We start from the raw sequence: 7,881 nt of genomic DNA on the forward strand, positions 1-7,881 counted from the left end.
TAGAGGAAGAGTGGCAAAGAAGGAGAGAAGGAAGGGATGGAGGGAGGGAGAGAGACCATGGACATTGATGGAGTCCTTCCTATCCCCTGCTTCAGCAACGAACCAGGGCAGAACAGTTACTTGGAGACAAGTTATTGAAGTGTCAGAGGGCCCTGAGCAGCAGCAGTGGGGAGGGCTTCCAGGAGGAAGCAGGCCTGGGCCCTGAAGCACAGAAGGGTTGCCACAGTGGGGTGGGGGTGGGGAGAGCTCCAGGAAGCAGCAAGTATGTCTGGAGCTCAAATGCACCGCCCAAGAGTGCACAGCACTTCCCACACACTCCCTGTGGTTGTAATGGCAACAGTAGCTATGATTATTGAGAATTTTCAGAAAACACGAATGTTAGATATCATTTATAGAGTATTTTGAGATAGATATCACTATTATTCCCACATGAGGAAATCGAGGTTCAGAAAGGCCAAGGCCACATGTAGAAGCAGCACTGGGATTTGAACCCAGGTTTTTGGCTTCAAGTCTCATGTACTGACCTATTCATGTTACACTACTTCCCAAGTCTCAAGCCCACCCTCTCCCGGGTCTCAGAAGCCTGTGGCACTACCATCCACTGGGCACTTGGGCTCAAAACCCGTCATTGTCTGCATCCTCCTCCACCACCCACCACTTCAGGCAGGCACCAAATTCTAAGTATCCTTCCTCCTTAGGGCTGGAATCAGATCGACCTGGGTTCTAATCCCAGCTTCATCACTTGTTGGCTGTGTGATCTTGGGCAAGTCACTTAACCTCTCTGTGCCTGAGTTTCTTTACTGTACCAAGGGGTGATAGCAGCACTTAGAGGACGGTAGTGAGAATTCAACCAGTGAATGCATATAGAGAACTGAGCACAATGTCTGGCAGAATAGACACTCAGGAAACATAAGCTCTTTTTATATCCACTAATCTACACACTTCCCAGATCAGAGCTGTGCTTGTAACTGTCCTGCATAAGACCCTGTCACTCCTGCCTCACACCTTGTGGCCCAGGAAGGCAGAGCAGCCAGAAATTCCTAAATGCATCATGCTGCCTGCATTGATCAGTTCATGCTGCCATAACAAAGATTGCAGGCTTGGGGGCTTAACATTGGAAATTAATTTTCTCACAGTTCCAGAGGCTAGAAGTGCAAGATAAGCAATAGAGGTTAGCAGATTTGGTTTCTCCTGAGACCTCTTTCCTTGGCTTGCCGACGGCTGCCTTCTTGTTGTGTCCTCACATGGTCTTTCCTCTGTGTGTGCACCCATCCCTGGTGTCTCTTTGTATGTCCAAATTTCCTCTTCTTTTAAAGAAACCAGTCAGATTGGATTAGGGCCCATCCTAATGGCCTCATTTTAACTTGATTACCTCTTTAAAAGCCCTATCTCCAGATATAGCCACATTCTGAGGTACTGAGGTTTAGGGCTTCAACATATAAATTTGGGGGGCACACAGTTCAGCTCATAATACCATCTTCCTTCTTTGGTCTTTGCCCATGTTGCCTTTCCCTCTGCCTGGAACACTGTCCACTTCCTTTCTTCCCCTTCCCTGAAGACGTCCTGCTCATCATCTAAAACTCAGCCAGAACATCACCACCTCCGAGAAGTCTTCCTGGCTAGACTGCTGCCTCCTCTGGGCTCTCACAGCACACTGTGCCCACCTATGTCATGGCATTCACCACACTCTAAGAATTGTCTTTTTATATTGCCTGTCTCCCCTGCTCAGGTAGATGCCTGTTGCTTTGATCTGTACAGTGTCCCTTGCCCCCTCTGTTAATAGAATCTTTCTTACTTTGAAGAAATGACATTCGCACTGTACCTCCACTCCTTGTGGTACTGATGGGGCATCAAACTGCAGTTCCTGCTTCTTGCCACAGGGATGAGCATGTGACTCAAGCAGAACCAAACAGGGTCCTTCCTTGAGATTTTTATCTAAAAATGCTGGGTGAGAAAATGCTTCTCTTTCTTCTGGGATCCAGAATGATGTAAGCCAGGAACTTTGTGTGGCCATGCCCCACCCTCCTCCCATTTATGACGGACGTCCATCTGTAGGGAACAGAATGAGGCCTACATCTCGGGGAAACACCTGCTATACTTTACTGAAATTTTAAACTCTTCATATTTCAATCTTCAGTGTTTGGGATAAGTAACACATTTAAATGCTTCAAAAATCAAAATACTACATAAAACTATGCAATAAGTCTCAGTTTTATCCCTGTTCCTGTCAACCTCATTACCCACCTTCTACCACATTAGTAATCACTTAAAAAAATTCCTTGTGGATCCTTCCAATGGTTCTTTATTGCAATATAAGCTAATAATATACATATATATATTCTTATTTCTCCCTCTTTCTTTAAAAAAGGAAGAATACTGTATATATTTTAATATATATATTTTATTTTTACATCTTGTTTATTTTCTACATCTTGTTTATTTCTACATCTTGTTTATTTTCATTTAACAATATATCCTAGGGTACTTTTCATAAATTACTCTGTGACCTTCTCTTTCTTTTCTACAGCTGCATAATATTCCATAGTGTGGATGAACTACACAGTTCCCAATGATGAACACCCAGGTTATTTCCAATTTGTTGCAACAAACAGACTTCATATGCATCATTTTATATGAGTATAAGAGTATTTGTAGGTTTAACAATAAAATGATAAGCAAATTGAAAAAATGGGCAAAGTACTTGAACAGACATTTCTCTAAAGAAGATATACAAATGGCTGATTAGCACCTGAAAAGATGTTTACCATCACTAGCTGTCAAAACCACAATGAGATACCACCTCACATTCACTAGGATAGTATAATAAAAAAGACAGACAATAACAAGTGCTGGTGTTTTAGTCTGCTCAGGCTATTGTAACAAAATACTGCAGACTGGTTGGTTTAACAATAGAAATTATTTCTCAGGGTTCTAGAGGCTGTGAAGTCCAAGATCAAGGTGTCAGGCCATTTGGTTTCTGGTGAGACCTCTCTTCCTGGCTTGTAGATGGCTGCCATCTTGATGTGTGCTCACATGGACTCTTTGTGCGTGTGCAGAGACACACACACAGAGGATGCTCTTGTGTCTCTTATTCTTCTTACAAGAGTACCAGTCCTATAGAATTAGTGCCCCACCCTTATGACCTCATTTAACCTTTTGCCTCCTCACAGGCCCTATCTCCAAATATAGCCATACTGGAGGTTAGGGCTTCAACATATGAATTTAGGGGGGTGGGACACAAACATTCGATACCTAACAGTTGGTGAGAATGTGGAGAAATTGGAATTCTCATATATTGCTGGTGGGAATGTAAAATGGTGCAGCCACTTTGGAAAACAGTTTGGAAGCTCTTCAAAATGCCAGAAATGGAATTATCATTTGACCCAGAAATTCTACTGCTACACATATACTAAAGAGAAATGAAAACATATGTCTACACAAAAACTTTTTACATGAATGTTCATAGCAGTGTTGTTTTAATAGCCCTAACTTAGAAACAATCCAAATGTCCATCAACTGATAATGGATAAATATGTAATATATCCATACAATGGAATATTATTCAGCAATAAACAGTAATAGAGTACCGATACATGTTATAACATAGATGAAAACTGAAAGCATTATGGTAAGTGAAAGAAGCCAGTCACAGATGCTTATCTATTGTATGATTCCATTTATATGAAATGTTCAGAACAGGCAAATCTATATAGAGAGAAATTAAATTAGTGGTTGTCTAGGGCTGAGGGAATTGGTAGGAAATGGGAGTGACTGCTAATAGGTACGGAGTTTCCTTTTGGGGGAGATAGAAATCTTTCAAAATAGTTTGTGATAATGGTTGTACAACTCTGTGAATAAACTAAAAGTCATTGAATTTTACATGTTAAATGGGTGAATTGTGTGCTAGGGGAATTATATCTCAAAAGACCTATTGAAAAAATAGAGTCCCAGAACTGGAACTGTTGGGCAAAAGGGTAAATGCATTTAAATTTTTGATAAATATTGACAAATTTGGCTCTATGGGGTTGCAGTCGTCCCTTGGTATCGGCAAGGGATTGACCCCAGGACCCATCTCAGATACCAAAATCCGAGGATTCTCAAGTCCTATAGTCGACCCTCCTTATCCATAGGTTCTGCATCCGTGCGTTCAACCAACCACAGACTGTAAACATGAGACATGCTCTGCAGTTAGTTTAATCTGTGGATTGGAACCCATGGATACAAAGGGCCAACTGTATTACATTTTCACCACCACTAGCAATACAGGCATACCTTGGAGATATTGCAGGTTTGGTTACAGATAACCACAATAAAGTGAATATTGAAATAAAGCAAGTCACATGAATATTTTTGGTTTCCCAGTGCATATAAAAGTTATATTTACACTGTACTGTAGTCTATGAAGTGTGCAATAACATTATGTCTAAAATAACAATGTACATGCCTTAATTAAAAAATACTTTATTGCTAAAAATGCTAACCATTATCTGAGGCTTCATCAAGTCATAACAGTTTTTGTTGGTGGAGGCTTTGAAGTATTGTGAGAATTACCAAAATATGACACAGAAACGTGAAATGAGCAAATGCTGTTGGAAAAATGGTACCTGTAGACTCACTCGATGCAGCATTGCCACAAATCTCAACTTGTAAAAAAAATGCAATAAAGCAAAGCACAATAAAACAAGGTGTACTTGGATATGAAAGTGCAAGACAGGTACTATTATCTCTATTTTATACATGAGGAAACTGTGACATGGACAATCCCAGATCACATAATTAATAATATCCAAGCTGTAACTGAAATCTGGACTGTCAGACTCCAAAGTTTGTGCTCTGTTGCATCCTATTCATTTGGTATGTTTCCAACAGTCATTTGGAAAAATGATCTTCTAACAACAACAACAACAGCACCAGCTTTTGATTGTATAGATTTTCCCTATTATTTTTCTGTTTTCTATTTCATTGATTTATGCTCTGTTCTTGTTATTTCTTTTCTTCTGCTGATTTGGGGTTAATTTACTCTTCTTTTTCTAGTTCTTAAGGTAGAAGCTGATGACACTGATTTGAAATCTTTCTCTTTTTCTAATTATAGGTGCTTAGTTCTATAAATTTCCCTCTAACTACTGTCTTAGTGTCATTCCACAAATTCTGATATGTTGTATTTTCATTTTCATTTAGTTCAAGATATTAATGTCCCTTCTAATTTCTTCTTTGACCCATGGGTTATTTAGAAATATCTTACTGAGTTTCTAAATATTTGTGGGGGGTTTCCAGATTTCTTTTTGTTTATTGATCTTTAATTTAATTCCACTGTGGTCAGAAGACATACTTTGACTAACAGTAAATTTATTGAAACTTATTTTATAGTCAGAATGTGGCCTATCTTGGTAAATGTTTTTTGTGCACTTTAAAAACGTGTACTCTACTGTTGTTGGGTGAAGTGTTTTACAAATGTCAGTTAGGCTAAATTGGTTGTTCTAGTCTACTATATCCTTGCTGATTTGCTGCCTGCTTGTTCTATTGATTATTGAGAAAAGGATATTGAAATATTTCCAAATATAATTGTGTATTTTCCTATTTATCCTTGCAGTTCTATCAGTTTTTGATAGAATTTAAATTTATATTTTATTTAAATTTACAAATGCGTTTCTGCAGGCAATGTGTAGTTGATCTTGCTTTGAATAAACAATCTGACAATCTTGGCCTCTTAATTGTGGTTTTAGACCATTTACATTTAGTGTCATTCTTGATATGATTGAGTTTAAATCTATCTTCTTGCTATTTGTTTTCTATTTGTCCCATGTGTTCTTTGATCCCTTTCCCCTCTTTTTCTGATTGGGTATTTTTTTAAAAAATTTCATTTTATCTCCCTTATTGGCTTAATTAGCTGTATTTTTAAAGTAGTTACTTTAGGGTTTATAGTATACATCTTTAACTTATCCCAGTCTACCTTCAAGTAGTATTATACCACTTCATGTTTGGAATAAGAACCTTACAACACTATGCCTCCATTTTCCCCCTCCCAGCCTTTATGCTATTTTTGTCACACATTTTACATTATATGTTATAAACCCAAAATACTTTTTTTTTGTTTTAACCAATAAATTATCTTTTAAAGATTATTTTAAATAAGAAAAAAGTATTTTCCCACAAAGTTACAATTTCCAGAGGTCTTTATTCTTTTGTGTTTCCCATTGTTTTGAAATTCTTCAAAGTAAAGACTGAACAATGTGTATTTAAAACCATGACCTTAAATGGAACAGTGTATCTGGGATGTTACCTCTGTGGCAGAAATGAAGAGGAACAAAAATATTCATATTTGCATAAAGAAACCTTGGAAGGGTAAATTTTAAAATCTAATAAAGTGTTTTAAAAGGCAGGAGAGAAGAGGGTGGGAACCATACTCTCAGCATATAACTTTTATATTGTTTTGCTTCTTTATGTAAAAGTAATATCTATTAAAAACATCAAATTAAATAAAATGTAATAAAATATAGAAGAAAGAAAAAAAGATCCAGATTTCACTCTGGTATCATATTTCCTTTTGTCTCAGGGCTTCCTATAATATTTCTTATAGTGCAGGTCTGCTAGTGATTAATTATTTCATTTTTTTTCATTTTGGAAAAAGTCTTTATATTACCTTTGTTTTTAAATATATTTTCACTGTGTATAGAATTCTAGATTCATGCGTTTGGTTTGATTTTGTTTTTTACATTCTGTACTTTAAAGACAGTTGTACCACTGTCTTCTGAGTTGAATTCTTTCCAATGAGAAGTCTGCTGTCATTCTTATCTTTATTCCTTTGTATGTAATGTGTTTCTTTTTCTTTGGCTGCTTTTCAGATTTTCTCTTATCACTGGTTTTAAGCAACTTTATTACTGTAAAGTTACAACCATAAACTTTCCTTGGTGAAGTTTTATTCATGTTTCTTGTGCTTGATTTTCACCGAGATTTTTTAATCCATGGTTTACAGTTTTTATCAAATTTGGAAATTTTAAAATTATTTCTTCAAATGTTCTCTGGCTCCCCTCCTCCTTTGGGGACTCCAATTACACATAGTGTAACTACTCTTGGAGTTGTCCCACAGCTCATTAATAATCTGTCCATTAATTTTTTTTTCTCTATTTCATTTTGGATACTTTCTATTGCCATGTCTTCAAATTTATTAATCCTTTTTTCTGTGTTATCAAATCTGCTGTTAATCCCATCCAGTGTATTTTTCATCTCAGATATTGTATTTTTTCATCTCTAGAAGTTTGATTTGGGCCATTTCCCCCAGCCTCTACTGAACATGATCAATCTTTACTTTAGCTTCTTGAGCATATGGAATATAGTTATATTGTTAGATCGTATATAATGTCCTTGTATACTAATTCTATCTTCTGTTATTTTGGGGTCTGTTTCTGTTGATTAACTTTTTCCTCATTATATGTTGTATTTTCCTGCTTTTTTGCATGCATGGTAGTTTTTGGCTGGTTGCCAGATGTGAATTTTACCTTGCTGTGTGCTGGCCATTTTAGTATTGTGTATTAAATATTTTTGAGCTTTGTTCTAGGATGCAGTCAAGTTACTTGAAAAGAGTTTAATTCTGCTGAGACTTGCTTTTCAACGTTATCAGGCAGGATGATTACCTTTTTTCCACTACTGAAGCAATACCCTTCTAAGGAATCAACTTGATGCCCCATGATTTATGAGGTTTTTCACTTTGCTTGGTAGGGATACAAAGCATTCCAGGTTTTGTGTCTACTTTGGAAATTGTTTCCTCTGCTTCTTTGAGATGTTCTTTCCTCAAACTTGGGTAGTTTCCTCACATACAAGTGCTATTAAATATTCAGTTGAAGGCTTGAGGGGAACTCTTTACAGATCATTGAAGCTCTCTCT

Source organism: Balaenoptera acutorostrata, chromosome 1, assembly GCF_949987535.1.
Source record: "Balaenoptera acutorostrata chromosome 1, mBalAcu1.1, whole genome shotgun sequence".
Classification (NCBI taxonomy): Eukaryota; Metazoa; Chordata; class Mammalia; order Artiodactyla; family Balaenopteridae; genus Balaenoptera; species Balaenoptera acutorostrata.